Genomic DNA, 19,322 nt, shown 5'->3' with positions numbered 1-19,322 from the left:
TGCTAATGACTTTCTCAATGGACAACTGGGCGTGTTTTACTATATGACCAAGTGGGCGTTGTACAGAGGAGTGTATGACGCTGACCAATCAGTGACAAATCAGCGTCATACACTTCTCTCCATTCATTTACTCTGCAGATAGCGATATATCTATATCGCTATGTGCAGTCACATAAACACACTATAACGCTACTCATGTGTCATGACCATGAATATACATTACCTCCAGCCAGGACGTGATGTGTATTCATTCTCCAAACCACTTCTCTGCACGTCTCTGTGATTTACAGCACAGCACAGCGAGATCTCGCTGTGAATGACAGTTTACAGCGTAATCTCGCGAGACTACCCCTGCTATGCTTTAAAAACACAGAGACGCTACAGAAGTGGTCAGGAGAATGAATACACGTCACGTCCTGGCTGGAGGTAATGTATATTCATTGTCATGACACATGAGTAGCGTTATAGTGTGTTTATGTGACTGCAAATAGCGATATAGATACAGTATATCGCTATCTGCCGTGTAAATCAATGGAGAGAAGTGTATGACGCTGATTGGTCGCTGATTGGTCAGCGTCATACACTCCTCTTTACAACGCCCACTTGGCCATATAGTAAAACACGCCCAGTTGTCCATTGAGAAACTCATTAGCATAAAGCTAATAAAGGTCATAACTCCGTCAAAAATGATAATTTTTCTAATTAAAAAACACTGATGTAATCTACATTACAGCGCCGATCACATTATGTAGAAGATAGGGCACTTATAATGTGGTGACAGAGCCTCTTTAAATACACAGTGGCTGTGTTTTTTCAATGACTTTTTAACGACTTTTGTTGTGTGATATCACGCTTCAGCAAGTTATCCGAGTCAAGATAAAGATGGCTACATCCGTACATACACGCGATCACATTGTTTGCATTTAATGGCATAAATTACATGATGCTTAGTACAATTTTTATAAACGCATCAATATCGTAAGTACTTTTGAAAAAATAAAAAACTTTTTGGGAAAGTCAAGTTTTGTTGTTAGCGACACTGTAGAAAAGACTTGTAACAACATGTAACTAAGAGATCTCATCCTCTAGGTGACCCAAGGGCTGCCTTTACCCACAATTTGTGTCAGGACTGGATCCGGATTTAACATGGGTTCATTTTTTCTGAATAATGTTTTGATATTTCTCCAAACTTTTGGCTCTATGCCGTTGAAGAAACTGGTAATTGATCTCTCGTGCTTCAGTATTTATTATTAAACAAGATGGATTATTGTGTCCTTTGTTTTGATGCCCTTCTTAACATCCATTGTTAACCCCTTCCCGACATTTGCCTTATAGGTACGTCATGGAAAGCATTGACTTCCCGCGTCTTGACGTACCTATACGCCGAATGTTTGGGACCGGCTCAGAAGCTGAGAAGCTGAGAAGCTCAGAAGCCTTCCATCACCGGATCTCAGCTGTATCTTACAGCTGACATCCGGCTGTAACGGCGGGGACCGAAATTAGCTTCGATCCCCGCCATTAACCCCTTAAGTGCAGCGCTCAAACGCGATCGCTGCACTTAAGGTGTTTGCAGCTCATCGGAACCCCAATAATGAAATTGCCGGGGTTCCGGTGGCTGCAATGGCAACCGGAGGCCTAATACTGGCCTCCCGGTCTGCCTAGCACCGAAGCCAGTCAAGATCTGCCCGGCGGCGGAGCCTGATAGGCTTCCGTAGCTGCTAGCAAGATGGCGCCGGGTCAGGAGCTGAGCCGGCGCCATCAGCGGTGGAAGTCAGCTGTACTGTACAGCTGACATCCACCTGTAACGGCAGGAACCGGAGCTAGCTCCGATCCCTGCCATTAACTCCTTCGATGCAGCAATCGAAAGCGATTGCTGCATCGTAGCGGTTACTAGCAGATCGCCTGCCCTGACAGGCAATCAGGGCTTGTGACTGCTGTTATGGCAACAGGAGACACAATGGTCTCCTGCTCTGCCATTACGGAAGCCGATTTAGGCCCTGCCGGGAGGCGAAGCCTAGTCGGCTTGCTGTCAGTGAATGACTGACAGATCTAATACATTGCACTACATAGGTAGTGCAATGTATTAGAAAAAAAAAAAAATCTGACCGTTGGACCTTCAAGTCCCCTAGTGGGACTTGAGAAAAAGTGTAAAAAAAGTATAAAAAAGTGTAAAAAAAAGTGCAAAAAATAAAAGTTTGAAAACAATAAAAGTTTCAAGTAATCAAATAAAACACAATCCCCCTTTTACTCTTATCAAGTCCTTTATTATTGAAAAATAACAATAAACCATATGTATTTGGTATCGCCACGACCGTAACGACCGGAGGTATCAAAATATTATATTATTTATTGCACGCGGTGAACAGCGTAAAAAAAACCCGTAAAAAACGTTACCAGAGTTTCTGTTTTTTGGTCACTTTGCCCTACAAATATTAGAATAAAAAGTGATCAAAAAGTCGCACGTATCCAAAAATGGTACCTATAAAAACTATAGCTCGTCCCGCAAAAAACAAGCCCTCATACAGCTCCGTCGACAAAAAAATTTAAAAGTTATGGTTCTCACAACTTGGCGACAGAAAAAATACATTCTTTTTACAAAAGTAATTTTATTGTGCAAAAAGTTGTAAAACATGAAAAAGTTCTATAAATTATGTATCGCCGGGATCGTACTGACCCGCAGAATAAAGTTAACATGTAATTTATAACGCATGGTGAACGCTGTATACAAAAAACGAAAAAAGCTGTGCCAGAATTGCGTTTTTTGGTTTACCTGGCATCCCAAAAAATAGGATAAAAGGTGATCAAAAAGTTGCATGTACCCCAAAATGGTACCAATAATAACTACAGCTCGTCCCGCAACAAACCAGCCCTCATACCGCTACGTCTATGAAAAATAAAATTAGTTATGGCTGCAATAAGTCAGGAAATAAAAAAATATGCAGTTGTGCCCGAGGGGAACATTTCTTCTGTTTGAAGAGGCGATTTATCAAGGACCTAAAATTAGGGAACCAGGAAAGGGAGGGCCCAAACATATCCGCTGGAAGCGAGGGTGCCCGTATTATACCAGGACAACACTTCCCAGCAAAATTCCCCAAACTGCAAAGGCGCGGAGTGTGGACCAAAAGGGGGATAAGAAAGGACGCCATATATCAGTGCGACACTGGCCTGTGCAGAAAGGATTGTGTCACAGCGTAACACACATCTATGGATCATTTTATTGGGTTTTTTACCCCATTATTATACCACCTGACTATGCCCCTTTTATACCCTGCCCGGCTTACATATGCCCCCACATTATAAACGGAAACACCAGTAAGACTCCAAACAAAACTACTACCAAGCAAAATCCACGCTCCAAAAGCCAAATGGCATTTCCTCCCATCTGAACCCTACAGCGTCCCCAAACAGCAGTTTCCTTCCACATTTATGGCATCGTCATACCCGGGAGAACCCTTTTAGCAATTTTTGGGGTTTGTCTCTCCAGTGTCATAAGCTGGGCACGACATATTTGCTACTGAATGGCATATCTAGGGAAAAATATAAATTTTGAATTTGCACCATCCACAGCGCATTCATTTATGGAAAAGACCTGTGGGGTGAAAATGCTCACTACACCCCTTAATAAATGCCTTGAGGGGTGCAGTTTCCATAATTGGGTCACTTCTCAGGGGTTTATTTTTATTATTTCACATCAGAGCCTCTGCAGTTGTGAACCAATACTTTGTAAATCGCCAAATTAGGCCTCAATTTTAAATGGTACGCTTTCACTCCTGAGCCTGGTCGACTGTCCAGGCAAGAGATTAGGGCCACATGTAGTGTGTTTCTAAAACCAGGAAACCCAGCATAATAATTAAGAGCTGTCTTGTTATGATGGCACAAGCTGGGCACCGCATATTGGCATATCTATGGAAAAAAATTCCATTTTCACTCTGCAACATCGAGTGCACACCAATTTCTGCCAATCACCTGCAGGGTTAAAATGCTTACTACACCCCTAGGTAAATGCATTGAGGGGTGTAGTTTCCAAAATGGGGTCACTTCCGGGGGGTTTCCACTGTTTTGGGCCCACAGGCGCCCAGAAACCAATCCAGCAACATCTGCACTCCAAATGGCGGTCCTTCCCTTCTGAGCCCTGCCGTGTGCCCAAACAGCAGTTTATGACCACATATGGGGTATTGCCGTACTCGGGAGAAATTGCTTTACAAATGTTGGGTTCTTTTTTTTCCTTTATTTGTTGTGAAAATGAAAAAATTTGCGCTAAAGCTACGTCTTATTGAAGAAAAAGGATTGTTTTTATTTTCACTGCCCAATTCTAATAAATTCTATGAAACATCTGTGGGGTCAAAATGCTCACTACGCCCCTAGATAAATTCCTCAAGAAGTGTAGTTTCCTAAATGGTGTCACTTTTTGGGCGTTTTCATTGTTTTTTCCCCTCAGGGGCTTTGTAAATGTGACATGGCCTCTGCAAACCATTCCTGCTTAATGTGATCTCCAAAAGCCAAATAGCGCTCTTTCCCTTCTCAGCTTCGCCGTGTGTCCAAACAGCCGTTTATTACCACATGTGGGGTATTGTTTTACTCGGGAGAAATTGGTTTACAAATTTTATGGTGCTTTTTCTCCTTCAGTCTTTGTGGAAATGAGAAAAAATTAGCTAAACCTACATTTTCTTTTAAATAAGTTAGATTGTCATTTTCAGGGCCTACTTCCAATAATTTATGCAAAAAACCTGTGGAGTCAAAACACTCACTATACCCCTAGATAATTTCCTCAATGGGTGTAGTTTCCGAAATGGGGTCACTTGTGGGGGTTTTCCCCTGTTTTGTCCCCTCAGGGGCTTTGTAAATGTGACCTGGCCTCCGCAAACCATTCCTGCTAAATTTGAGCTCCAAAAGCCAAATAGCGCTCTTTCTCTTCTAAGCCCTGCCGTGTCTCCAAACAACCGTTTATTACCACATGTGGGGTATTTTTTTACTCGGGAGAAATTGCTTTACAAATTTTACGGTGCTTTTTCTCCTTTAGTCCTTGTGAAAATGAGAAAAAAAATCGCTAAACCTACATTTTCTTTGAAAAAATGTTGATTTTAATTTTCATGGCCTACTTCCAATAATTTCTGTAAAAAACCTGTGCGGTCAAAATGCTCACTGTACCCCTAGATAATTTCCTTGAGGTGTGTAGTTTCCCAGATGGGGTCACTTTTGGGGGATTTTGACTGTTTTGGAACCGCAAGAGCCCTTCAAACCTGACATGACGCCTAAAATGTATTCTAACAAAAATAAGGCCCCAAAATCCACTAGGTGCTCCTTTGCTTCTGAGGCCGGTGCTTCAGTCCAGTAGCATGCTAGGGCCACATGTGGGATATTTCCTAAAACTGCAGAAACTGGGCAGCAAATATTGAGTTGCATTTCTCTGGTAAAACCTTCTGTGTTATAAAAAAAAATTGTATTAAAAATGTATTTCTGCAAAAAAATATGAAATTTGTAAATTTCACCTCTACTTTGCTTTAATTCCTGTGAAATGTGTAAAGGGTTAAGACATTTTCTAAATGCTGTTTTGAATACTTTGAGGGGTGAAGTTTTTAAAATGGGGTGACTTTTTGGGGGTTTCTAATATATAAGGCCCTCAAAGCCACTTCACAACTGAACTGGTCCCTGTAAAAATGGCCTTTTGAAATTTTCTTGAAAATGTGAGAAATTGCTGCTAAAGTTCTAAGCCTTGTGATGTCATAGAAAAATAAAAGGATGTTCAAAAAACAATGCCAAACTAAAGTAGACATATGGGGGATGTTAATTAGCAACAATTTTGTGTGCCCGAAGAGGGTTCACAAAATTATTCCTTTTCTGTATTACAATTCCCCTGTAACATAATCTCAAAGAAGGTAACAAAATCCATGGATGCCGAGCCTGTAACATTGTAAATTAAATATATTGGTTTTATTGTATTCCATAAATGGTGGTACAGACGCCACATCACGACCCCTAAACAAAAAAAAAGTCATCGATGTATCGTCCATTCCACACAATCCACTCGTAAAAGGGATTATTGGCTGAAAAAATGTTGTTCTCCCACCATGTCATAAACAAATTGTCCATGGAGAGGGAGAATTTTGACCCCATCAGGGCGTCTTCTATCTGCAATAAAATAACACTATCAAGGCAGAAGTAATTATGTGAGCGCAGATACTCCACTCACATTAAAATAAATTCTTGTAGATATTTGGAATACCTGGTGTATTTCCGCAAATGGAATTCCATTGCCTTGATTGCCGGAATATGTGGTATGCAGGCAGGCCCGCCATCAGAAATTTCTGGGCTTCATACAGTCAGTGGAATCCATTTGAGGAAATACATCTGGGTCCCCCATTATTAGGGGATTTGGAGAGGTGGCAACGGAAAGTCGTGGGATGGGAGCAGGACGCAAAGTGCCAGGGACTCTGTGAGCGGGCGGAGGAGTAGGCTAAGAGAACGGAAGGTGGCCGAGGCGGGAGTTGGGCCAGAGTGGATATGACGCTTGACCGGGGTCTGGGGAGGGGAAGGGGAGAGAGACCGGTGGAAAGGGGAGTGAGGCCGGTGGGAAGGGGAGAGAGACCGGTGGGAAGGTGGGAGAGAAGGGGCAACATAAAAAAATAATTAAACTGAATCTGCTGCTTTAAAACAGAGTCACTCACCAAGTTGCAGAGCTAGCCGCTGCTTCTGGCCCCTGCATGGGTCCCATTCCTTTCTACAAACCAATTACCGCTGATCATAACCTTGATGAGCGGCAGCTGCCCCCTTTATTTTACTTTTGTGGCCAGGCCCCTGACAGTATTACCAGCGGTACTACCCTGATGGAAGGACTGTTTGCAGGAGTACTAGCCAACTATGTCACAGATAACCCAAGTTTCAAGACCATGAAAAGTTATGGATTTTTGGCATCCCATGGAATATGGGAACAATAGGGAATTATATCAGTAAGTATTCAGCCTGTTTCTTGGCTAATACTTCTAATTCAATTCCTTCTTCTAGCAGATTTTTTAAAGGTTCTTTACATGTGGTGCTTGGTTTCGCCACAAGTTTGCGATATGTCGATTCATTGTCTAAAATGGTATCAACGTGTCTGGGTTATCTAGAACAACTCCTGCTCCATGCACTCCTAAGATTTGGAGGACACAGTTATACGCTGGATATATGGTGAGCACCTCTGTGTTTTCACCTTTAGCCCTTATGTGTATATAGTGAACCTTTTAGATGGTTAATCTTTACCCGCTAAGGTGGAAGGGTTGGTTCCAATGCCTAATTATGGTGGTGTCTGAGGAAATAAAGGTCCTTTTAGATGTCCCGATACTGACCATTAAAACCAGCGCCAATCGACGATACAGCGTATCACAAGGAGCAATCATCAGTAATGTATGGGGAAAACAATCGTTACTACACGAGACCCCGCACCGATCTGCCAGTCCAGCTGCCTCCGGGCACTGGACAACACTGCCGGAAGCAGATGGTTCCGACCACTGCATAGCGGCCGTTCAGCAGAACTGCAGCTCGGCCTCTATTCTTGTGTACCTTTTGTACCATTTGTGACCCGCTTAAAAACCTTTTACGATATAAATCTCAGTGTAAAAAATTCAAGTATCTAGTCTACAATAAAAAACAATGAGTGCTCTATACTTTTTATTAGCTTCAGTCACTTGCAGGCTGCACACCCATTAATTTCAATATAAAACAGAGTAGACTTTTATTTTTTGACGTGTCATTACATCTGTATATTATATGTGGAGTTGTTATTATACACCGTCTCTATGATCTGATGACGGGCATATTCCCCAAACTGCACCACCATGCTGCCCATACACTGACTGTATAGTCTGTCTCGCCAGCTAAGTCCTTGGTCTCCGTCATCTAATGTTGACGGATAACTGGCATCGCTGGACTCCACCGGCCGGTGAGTCTGCACCTTGTTCACACTCCTCGATGTAGGCCTGAGGCTCGTTCGCAAGTCAGACTGCTAGCTCTGCCCCCTAGATGTTAATATTGATGTTCAAGTCTTGACAGCTGATATTGATGTTCACAACCATTGGATAGTACATGGGGAAGTGATCTACAACCTTGATGTCTCTGTCCTCAGCGGTTCATCCCTGATAAATGCATTTTATTTGTTGGCACTGCCGATGTAAAACCACTTGGTGGCCAGAATGGAGACGGCCCTTTCATTGGCTTTTCTGATATTACATGAGAAGCCTTCGCAGTGCAGTGTGGCCAGAGCTAGGCTGAGACTATATAAGTCCAGGTCTTACATGACATCATGGTTGATGGCATCTTTAAGAAATTCAACATGTCTGACTACAGCCTCCTTGTCCTCTGAGTTGACCAGACCGCTTGGGATCTGGAGGAGCATGGTCTTCATCAATTTTGGGTGGTTATGAGCCAGACAGCTGTAGATGGATTTCAGGTCATTGATGTTTGGAGAGATTTCCGTCCGGAAAAATCCCCAAATGTTGGCTCCTTTGATGTAGGAGAGGCAGCTCTGCAGAGATGAAGTACTGGCTGCTACTATCTCCTGGTTGTCACTATGTAATTTCAGGAGTAAAGTTGGTATACAGCTCCTGACTTTGTCTGTAAAATATCCAAATAGCAGAAGGCGGCAGCTCTCTGTCAGATCCCTTAACAGGTTTATGGCCGCAATCTGGACTTCTCCATCCGGATAGTCCATATGCTCCCGGGATATTTTAATGAATTGTTTACTGAGGACAGAAAGCTTCAGGCGTCTGATAATGGAGGACAGCGCCCTCAGTGCCGCCATGATGATCTTGATGCTGCTGGTTTTTGATAGTCTAAACTCCATGTGGGCAATGATCTTATTCTTGTAGCTCTCCACCAGTCTTGTAGCTCCGGTGGTGGCATTCCCCAGTGCCTCCATGGCGATGCTGCACAAGATGTTATCGTCCTCTTCTATGATCTTCAGCAGATGTTGGATTGCGCACTCTTGGTATTTCTGCTTTATAAGTCTTGGATGCTTCAAAGCCTCATTGAAGAACATAGCTGCTGTCATTTTGGCCTTTGGGTCCGCATTCTTCAGGGCATTGAGCAGAAACTGAAGGAAATCTTTTGTTATTTTCCTGCCAGATACCAGAGATGTCACAAGCATGTTCATCCCAATACGCTGCTTCTCTGTATCTTCCAGTTCCTTATTCTCCGCAGCAAATTGCTCCCTGTACTTTTCTAGGAGCTCGGCGTGAGGAAGGGTCTGTAACTCGTCATTGCCTGGCTCGGTCGGCTGGTTTTCCGATGATTCGGGTACAGTAAAGAATTCCAGGGCAACTTTGGTGGAGTCTTGAAGCTCAGCATGGACATCAGGCAACCAGGTGGAAATGTTGGCCTTCATGTTGCTTATGGCCTTCATAAGTTGCACTTTGCAGCTGCCACCCTTCACAATATATTCTTAGATGCTGCCGCATAAACGTCTTATAGCATAGCACAACGTCTCCTTAGATAGTTGGTCAGGAGCATTTTTGACCACTTGGCCCAGCACTGGCAGCATGTCCAAGATGTGTGGCATGATGACTGTAGCACACAGAGATGTCACTTCTGTCAAAGTGTCGACAATGGCAGCATTGAAATCCTCATAAACGATGTTGTATCTCAGTTCCCCGACCACCGCTTCAAGATGGAGGATGCTCAGCCAGACAATAACCTTCTTAGTCATGGCGTAGGAATAGTATTGTCCCTTCATGTACTCCACCTTCAAGTGCTCACATAGCACATTGATTATATATTCCTTCAGGTAGTGTGCCGCGTCTCTTCTGTACTGAATGACTCTGATGAAGAAGCGGCACATGGCAGCGTTGTATTGAGATGGTAACAGGCTACTCAGAATGGCTTTCTGAAACACATCCGTATAAGTGAAGAGATCTTCAGCCACCTTCTCCTGGATGAAATAAGGGACACAGGCTCCTAAGACGTCTTCTTCCACCAAATCCCAGGTGTCCAAAGCATTTCTGAGCTCTTGATTTGTGTCCACACAGAATGTCTGATGTTTTCTATTCATGATCTTCATATCCACAAATCTGCTGAGGCGAGAAATCATTGTGTGGTTACTTGTTTCTAAATCATCTTCCAAAAAGAAAATAGATTCTAGACTTCTCTGTCCTCAATTATCAGCCCCCTCCCCAATAAACATGTGATAACTGCATGAAGAGCGCCCTCCCAAGGCAGAGACAGGACAGTGCAGCCAGAGGAGACAGCGGCACTCCTCTACACTGCGCCCTCTGGTGGTGTAAGAATTTAAAGGTTTCAGAAAATGAAAGCCACATATAAGATTATATGTAATATTATATAGGATATTTTATTTGGGTAAATCAAAGATGGAGGATCATGGGTATAGTTGCGTTTCTTAATGAAATGTGTCTCATCAGTTTGCAAGATTTCTATTGTTTACCCTGATTCTCACAATAAATGACCCCGAGGTTCACAGGTATCTCTTACAGGTGCTAACCAGTAGTGTGAACCCAGTCTTACCCATGGACAAACTCAGGATGTCATAAATGCTAAAGGTGGTTGATAAGTGGCACCAGTATTCTATATCCGCATGTTACATGAGGGGGGAAGTTCTTTTTATCAGGAAGGTCACACTATTTGTCTCTAAGAGGGGCAGACAAGGGGGCATAAAAGACCCAAGCATGACATGAGGGCAGCCACTTGGGAGGCCACTTGAGGAGGGACATACTGGAAAGGAGACTTCCTGGAGTGTGGGGAGACCATGGATGGTAACTATAACCTGTCATGTAATTGTTGATGATAAGGAAAAAGTGTCTCTGTAAAGTTTCACTCTTTATAAAATATACATTTTCATACACTCAATCTTGTATTTCATTTATTGCGCCTGACCTTAGAATCTAACCCAGTAAGAGGGTGAAAGAGAAACATTCTTACAGGGGCAGCACATGGAACTCGCTGCATTACTTCACAAGAAACATTCTACATGTTCTCCTCTTACCTTTGAATCGTGGATCTGAAGCTTCTGGATAAAGCAAGATTTCTAGAAGTCACAGGACTCAAGAAAAAGTCAAGTGAGAGCGACGTACCAAAAAGCAAGAAACTATTGGTCTATAGCGGCTCAACGGAATGTGACTGATCTGCAGCTTTTATAGAGAAGGTGAATTATGACATCACTGATGACCTCACACTTACCTTACATTCTAACACACATCAAATGTTTTTTGTTTTTTTTCACATATCTTTATTGAATTTCAGTAATAAAAACATTACAACATTTCAATATCCAGTGATTATAAATATCATAATGCTCAACAATTTATCTGCACAATTTACATCAGGCAACATATAGCTCCCCAATCCCATCCCCCTTCCACCCCAAAGATCATTAAGTACCATAATATTATAACCTTCTTATGATAAAATAATAATTATACCTTCCTATAGAACACCAATCAATTCCATATCCCCAATATTTCCTCCCACTTTTTTATACAATTTTTCTTGTCTGCTCTTATTTTCTCATATTCTTTAATTCTCTTAACCAACTTCAACCAATCCATAACAATTGGGGATTTACCAGCCATCCAATTTCTTGCAATTATTATTTTTGCGTAAAAGAGAACATTAACCCCTTTGTGCACCGTGACGTGCTATTACATCCGGGTGCGGGTGGTGATGTTTAGAGTGCGCTCCATATGCTGCGTGTGTCGGCTGTGTTTTACAGTGGACACCCGGGACTAACAGTCGGGAGCAGTGATCGTGCTGTTCCTAGCTGTTTAACCCCTCAAATGCTGCGGTCGATCGCGAGCATCTGAGGCATTGAAAAAAGGGGGGCGGCCCCCTCTCACATTTCATCACCCCCCCAGTTAGATCAGGGGGTGACAATGATTGTAATGGCAGCTCATGGGCCTAATGATGGCACCCAGAGCAGCCTTCACTTAACTTAAAGAGGCTCTGTCACCAGATTTTGCAACCCCTATCTGCTATTGCAGCAGATAGGCGCTGCAATGTAGATTACAGTAACGTTTTTATTTAAAAAAAACGAGCATTTTTGGCCAAGTTATGACCATTTTTGTAGTTATGCAAATGAGGCTTGCAAAAGTCCAAGTGGGTGTGTTTAAAAGTAAAAGTCCAAGTGGGCGTGTATTAGGTGCGTACATCGGGGCGTTTTTAATACTTTCACTAGCTGGGCGCTCTGATGAGAAGTAACATCCTCTTCTCTTCAGAACGCCCAGCTTGTGACAGTGCAGATCTGTGACGTCACTCACAGGTCCTGCATCGTGACGGCCACATCGGCACCAGAGGCTACAGTTGATTCTGCAGCAGCAACAGCGTTTGCAGGTAAGTCGATCTTACCTGCAAACGCTGATGCTGCTGCAGAATCAACTGTAGCCTCTGCTGCCGATGTGGCCGTCACGATGCAGGACCTGTGAGTGACGTCACAGCGTGATCTGCCAGAAGCTGGGCGTTCTGAAGAGAAGAGGATGATACTTCTCTTCACAGCGCCCAGCTAGTAAAAGTATTAAAAACGCCCCGATGTATGCACATAATACACGCCCAGTTAGACTTTTACTTTTAAACACACCCACTTGGACTTTTGCAAGCCTCATTTGCATAATTACAAAAATGGTCATAACTTGGCCAAAAATGCTCGTTTTTTAAAAATAAAAACGTTACTGTAATCTACATTGCAGCGCCTATCTGCTGCAATAGCAGATAGGGGTTGCAAAATCTGGTGACAGAGCCTCTTTAAGCCTGTAAAAATGACAATATACTGCAATACGTTAGTATGATCGCCGGTTCAAATCCCCTAGGGAGGCTAATAAAGTGTGTAAAAAAAGTGCAAAAAAGTTTTTAGTAGTGAAAAAAATTAAAAACAAATAGTTAAAAAAACCTTTTCCCATTTTCCCCCTAAAGTAATGTAAAAAATAAAAAAAGTTAACAAAATTGGTATTGCTGCATGCGTAAAAGTCTGAACTATTACAATATAGCGTTATTTAATGGGAGGCGCGAGAACAGCACCGGCGGACGTCATTGCTCATCAGCGCATGGGTCGGCAGCCCGCGCTGATGCGCTCCCCTCCCCCGCTCCCCTCTTAGACGATGGGGATACAGCGGTGGGGGGAGAGCTGTTGATGTCTGCCCCTGCTGTAATAAAGCAGAGGGCTTCGGGGGGAGCGGCGGCTGCTCAGGCTAGGTCACCCCGCCGCTCCCGTAGAACTCGCCCACCAGAGCGCCTTAGTCCAGACATGGCCCCGCGGGCCCGGCGTCGCAGGGGGAGCCCTTCAAGGGACGCTGCAGGCCAGGCTGCTGGGACGGGCGCTTCCTCCCAGGGCCTGCGTCCTGGCAGGAATCCCCAGCCGCGACGGGGCTCGGCGGTTACCAAGGAGTCGCAGGCCGGGCTCCATGTCACACCCCTGCCTTCAGCTGCTGTGTTCGGAGGGCAGTAGATGGCCGCCCCGCATGGTGATGTTCTGGCCAGGGGGCAGGCTTCCTCGAGAGCATCGGTGAGGACGCCAAGATCAGCAAAGACGACGAGGCAACAGGTCCGGTCGGAAGTCTGGGTCCCTGCGGTCGGGCGGCAGGTTGCCGGCCCATCGGTCAGCGTGCCGGGATCCCCGTGTCGTAGATGTCGGTGCGAGTACCAGTCGGCGGCGAGAGAGGATTTGGAAGATTGAGAGCTGGATGAGTCGCATCGCGGTCAGGATTTTCCGGCTGGCGGGAATACAGCGCCTGGGCAGCCTGGTGAGTGTGTAACTCCTACGTTACCGTATCCAGCAATTTTCATGTCGGGTGTTGGGGGTGGTTCAGCGAGCGGGGTAGCGGCTGTCGGTAGTGGCGTTGCCGGGCGCGATGGTTTAACAGATTTAGTGGGTTGTTTGCGCGAGCTAGTCGGGCGCTTAAATAGGACAGCGGCGCCGGTAGCGCCGGCTGGGTCTCCTGTGTTGGTATGGGAAGGGCCCATGGTCGGGGAGGTCCCGGGGGTGGCAAAGGAAGCGGTAGCAGTGTCGGTCCAAACCGAGGCGCTGAAGGATGGGGATAGGATTCGGCTTGATGATCGCGCTCGGGGCGAGGTTTACGTCTGTTTCGAGGGCCCGTTAGGGGCTCACCTGAAGCAAGAGGTACGCAAACGGATTTGGAAGGATGAATACGTGGAGATATTTTCTCTTCTGCCGCTTGCAAAGTTCAATTTGGATAAGGGCAAGCGGGACGAGAGTAAGAAAGAGGAAGAAGAACGCCGGCGGTATAGGCTTATCCCGCAGACGTTCGCCAACTGGTCGCAAGCTTTCGCTATTTTGGCAAGTGTGATCGGGGAAAAGGCGCCGGAAAATTGCTCGGCGTTGTTTTGTTACTTTGATGCCATCGGGGAGGCCTATCGGGCGTACAGGGGCCAGGCGTGGTTGCGGTATGATGAGCAATTTCGCCAGCGGAAGGCGGTCCCGACGGCGATCCGGTGGGATCAAAAGGATATTGCGTTGTGGTTGCGGGTTACGGCGCAGGCTAAGCAGTCCTTTCCCGGGAGTGTTGGCCAAGGGTGCCAGTCTAGTCAATCCGGGCAAGGTTCCGGGTCAAAACTGGGGTTCTGCTGGCAATTCAACGATGGCCAGTGTAAGTTCGGGGCCACCTGTAAATTTAAGCATGTCTGTTCGGAGTGCAATGGCTCCTCACACGGGGCCTCAAAATGTATGCGGAAGGGTAGACGGTCAGGCCCTCAGTCCGCTTCAGTTGGTCAAGGGGCGGTCGCCGGTGAGGGTGGAAAGGATGCCCCCGTATCTAAGTGAATATCCGGATAGGGTTGTGGCCACGTTAATTTACGAGGGGTTTTTGTTTGGTTTTGTTATCCCCCTCCTCCATATGAGGTTCCGGTGACACGGCGCAACCTTAAGTCAGCTTATCTGCACTCGGCGGTCGTTTCAGAAAAGCTTTTGAAAGAGGTGTCTTTGGGTCGGATGTCCGGTCCTTTTGATGAGCCGCCGATTGAGAATCTAGTGGTATCACCCTTGGGAGTTGTGCCAAAGCGGGAGCCTCACAAATTCCGGTTGATACAGCATTTGTCGTTTCCCAGGGGAGTGTCGGTGAACGATGGGATAGATCACGAGTTATGTTCGGTTATTTACACTTAGTTTGACAAAGCGGTGGCGTTAGTGCGGGAGGCGGGGCCCGGTGCGTTGTTGGCAAAAACTGACATTGAGTCGGCCTTTCGCTTGCTGCCGGTACATCCAGATAGCCAACGGCTGTTGGGTTGCTTCTGGAACGGGGGGTTTTATGTTGATAGGTGTCTTCCAATGGGGTGCTCCCTTTCTTGCGCATACTTCGAGGCGTTTAGTAGCTTCGTGGAGTGGGTGACGAAGGGTGTGGCCGGGGTCGATTCCTTAATACATTATCTTGATGATTTTTTGTGCGTAGGCCCTAGCGGGTCCCCGGTTTGCGGGAATTTATTGTATTCCTTGCAGAAGGTTGCGACGGATTTCGGATTCCCTTTGGCGCCTGGAAAGACAGAGGGCCCGGTATCTACCATCTGTTTTTTGGGGATCCAAATTGATTCGGTGGCAATGGAGTGCAGGCTGCCTGAGGATAAATTATTGCCATTGCGACAGGAGGTCAGGCGGGCTTGTCAATTGAAGAAGATCACGTTGCGCGATCTTCAGTCGCTGCTTGGAAAGTTGAACTTTGCCTATCGAATTATGCCAATGGGTAGAGTTTTTAGCAGGAGGTTGGCGTCAGCGACGGTGGGGATTCGGGCGCCCCATTATTTTGTGAGGATTGGTGGGGATCACAGGGCGGACCTGCGGGTCTGGGATGAGTTCCTTGGGCAGTATAATGGTAGATCATTGTGGATGTCGCAGGTACAGGAGATGGGAGAGTTGGAACTGTTTACTGACGCGGCAGCGTCTGGTGGTTTTGGCGCGTATGCAGGAGGACAATGGTATTGCTGATGCTCTTTCTCACTCGCAGTGGGATCGTTTTCGGCAAATGGCAGCGGGAGCGGAGCTGGTCGGTTTGGCTTGCCCGGAACATCTCTGGGGTCTGATTTCGGTCCCGTGGAACGGTTGATTGAAAGGTTATTGGCTAGCTCGACGTGGAGCGCTTATTCGGCGTGTTGGCAGCAGTGGGAGGAGTGGGTAAGAGTGTTGGGTAACGTCAGCACGGCGCAAGACAGGTTGGTGGCGTTATTGTACTGGTTGGGGGATGCTGGGGAGGCGGGGTTTTCCCCGGCAAAAGTGAATCGTTTTGTTGCTGGTTTGGCGTTTGGATTCAAATTACGGGGTTTCCAGGATGTGACCAAACATTTTTTAGTACGGCAAGCTTTAAAAGGTCTGCGTTGGGGTAGGGCGGTAGCAGATCAGAGGTGACCCGTTTCTTTTTCCCTGCTTGGGTCGTTGGGTGCATCGCTGGGGGTTGTTTGTAATTTGCCTGATGAGGTAGTTTTGTTCCGGTTGGCTTTTTCCCTCGCGTTTTTCGGAGCACTCAGAATTGGGGAGTTGGTTTCTCCTAGTGCGGCTAGAGCTGGGGGATTGCGACAGGCTGATGTGGGTCTATATGAGGATAGATTTGAGTTGTTTTTGCAGCGGTCCAAGACTGATCAAGCAGGTCGGGGTAAGCGGATAGTGTTGTTTGCCCTCCCAGGGTCGGCAATGTGTCCAGTCGCTTGTATGGCGGTTTTTAAGCCACTGGTTGGGGGGCCTGAGGCGCCATTGCTCCGTCATAATAATGGCTCGTTTTTGTCCAGGTATCAATTTGGTGCAGTGTTTAAAAAATGCTTGACTGCGGTTGGCGTAGGGCAGGGGTATTACTCGTCTCACTCGTTCAGGATTGGCGCTGCTACTGAAGCGGGGCGGTGGGGGCTGGATGACGAGGGTGTGCGGCGCATAGGCCGGTGGGAGTCCAATAGGTTTCGGACTTATGTGCACCCTCATTTGTTGTGAGTCGGTCAGGTGTTTTGATTGTTTGACATGTGCGGTTTTGTTTCTCTTTTCAGATCATCAACCTTGCTTAGTGTGGATTTTAGGACATTCTTTTGTGCACTGGGGGGCATTGCGGGCTCACGTTCGCCCAGATGGCCGCCAGCTTCGCATTCCGCGGCACGATGCGGTTGTACACTGGCTGGGCTTCCGAGGTATGTTGTGGAGCCGGGTACTTGCTGAGTTTCAGACATACTCTCAGTTAGACAGGGTTCCGGAGTTTCTGGTGTTACATGTGGGGGGGAATGATCTGGGGGTGCGCCCGTTTCGCGAGTTAGTGCGGGATATTAAACACGATCTATTGAGTTTATGGGTATCTTATCCTCAACTGGTGATTGTTTGGTCGGACATCGTTCCGAGGAAGTTTTGGCGTTTGGCAAGATCGGTCGAAAGGGTTAACAAAGCCTGCATTAAGGTAAACTACGCGGTGTCACGTTTTGTTGCTAAGCATGGGGTCATTTGTGTTCGTCACAAGGATTTGGAGTCAGGGGTCGGTAATTATTGGAGAAGTGATGGGGTACATTTGACCGAGGTTGGAATTGATATGTGGAGCCCGGCTTTAGCAGAAGGAATTGAGAGGGCGGTGGTGGTTTGGAGGGACTCACAGGCTTGAGGTGGTCAAGGCCTGTTTCGCTGTGGCGGGGGGAGTCCTTGAGGTTGGTCAGTACAAAATGGTGGGGGGGTCGCATCGGGGGTATGCGTCCCCCAAAATGGTACATCATTTGAAGACTTCATAGGGTGTTATCTCTTTGAAGTGGTCTTCTGGAGGTTGGAGCCATCTGCAGGGGTGAGCGGTGCTTCCGAGCTGGTTTACGGCTGGAGGTAAATAGTTGGTGGTGGTTTTCAGATGGCTAATTTAAAGGAAATCGGAAAAAATGGCTTCAAGGACTTTCCCTGCTCTGTTTAGTGTTAATTGACCCACGTTGGGTCATGTGAATTATAGTAGGAATTCTCTGGTCGAATTCCTAAAAGAGTTATCCGAATGTTTCGGATTAAATTGCATTTAATTTATGTTAAATAAATAAACGGCTGCTGTAGCCATTTCACATCCAACCTCGGTTGTCACGTGTCTTTATTGGGAAGGGGGCGAAAGAAGGGGAATAAAGGTAAAATGGTTAATCAGCACATGACTCTACTTAGGCTAGTCAAGCAGAGGCTGGACGGCAGCACGGAGGGCTTAACGGGAAGCCTCCATGACTGCCGTAGGAGGGAGGGTTCAACCAATAGGAAGACAGGTGGGTGAAGTAGGAGGGGGAGTGGGCAGGAGCCGGGGTGTGGTAACTGTTCCTCCCGCTGTTTTCGGCATTGAGCCGGAAGCAGCGGGAGGAGAAACAAGAAAAATTAGTTCCCACCCACCCGCCCTGAATTAGGTCCGGTTATGAGATCAGGGTGTGGGTTTATCTGTTTTCGTGTTTTGAAGTATGCTTATGTAACTTGTGTTTGTTTTATTTCTTTTAAGCAGGTCCGGGTGTCATGGCAGCTGGCGGGGGGAGTCCTTGAGGTTGGTCAGTACAAAATGGTGGGGGGGGTCGCATCGGGGGTATGCGTCCCCCAAAATGGTAGATCATTTGAAGACTTCATAGGGTGTTATCCCTTTGAAGTGGTCTTCTGGTGGTTGGAGCTATCTGCAGGGGTGAGCGGTGCTTCCGAGCTGGTTTACGGCTGGAGGTAAATAGTTGGTGGTGGTTTGCAGATGGCTAATTTAAAGGAAATCAGAAAAAATGGCTTCAAGGACTTCCCCTGCTCTGTTTAGTGTTAATTGACCCACGTTGGGTCATGTGAATTATAGTAGGAATTCTCTGGTCGAATTCCTAAAAGAGTTATCCGAATGTTTCGGATTAAATTGCATTTAATTTATGTTAAATAAATAAATGGCTGCTGTGGCCATTTCACATCCAACCTCGGTTGTCATGTGTCTTTATTGGGAAGGGGGCGAAAGAAGTGGAATAAAGGTAAAATGGTTAATCAGCACATGACTCCACTTAGGCTAGTCATGGTTTGCGGAGGCCATGTCACATTTACAAAGCCCCTGAGGGGACAAAAGAGTGGAAACCCCCCACAAGTAACCCCATTTTGGAAACTACCCCCATTGAGGAAATTATCTAGGGGTATAGTGAGCATTTTGACCCCACAGGTTTTTTGCAGAAATTATTGGAATTAGGCCCTGAAAATGTAGGTTTAGCTAATTTTTTCTCATTTCCACAAGGACTGAAGGAAAAAAAAGCAGCACAAAATTTGTAAAGCAATTTCTCCCGAGTAAAACAGTACCCCACATGTGGTAATAAACAGATGTTTGGACACACGGCAGGGCTTAGAAGGGATGGAGCGCCATTTGGCTTTTGGAGTTCACATTTAGCAGGAATGGTTTGCGGAGGCCATGTTGCATTTA

Source organism: Rhinoderma darwinii, unplaced genomic scaffold (assembly GCF_050947455.1).
Source record: "Rhinoderma darwinii isolate aRhiDar2 unplaced genomic scaffold, aRhiDar2.hap1 Scaffold_130, whole genome shotgun sequence".
Taxonomy (NCBI): domain Eukaryota; kingdom Metazoa; phylum Chordata; class Amphibia; order Anura; family Rhinodermatidae; genus Rhinoderma; species Rhinoderma darwinii.
The sequence above is the reverse complement of the archived record's forward strand: the minus strand, read 5'-3'. Positions refer to the sequence as shown.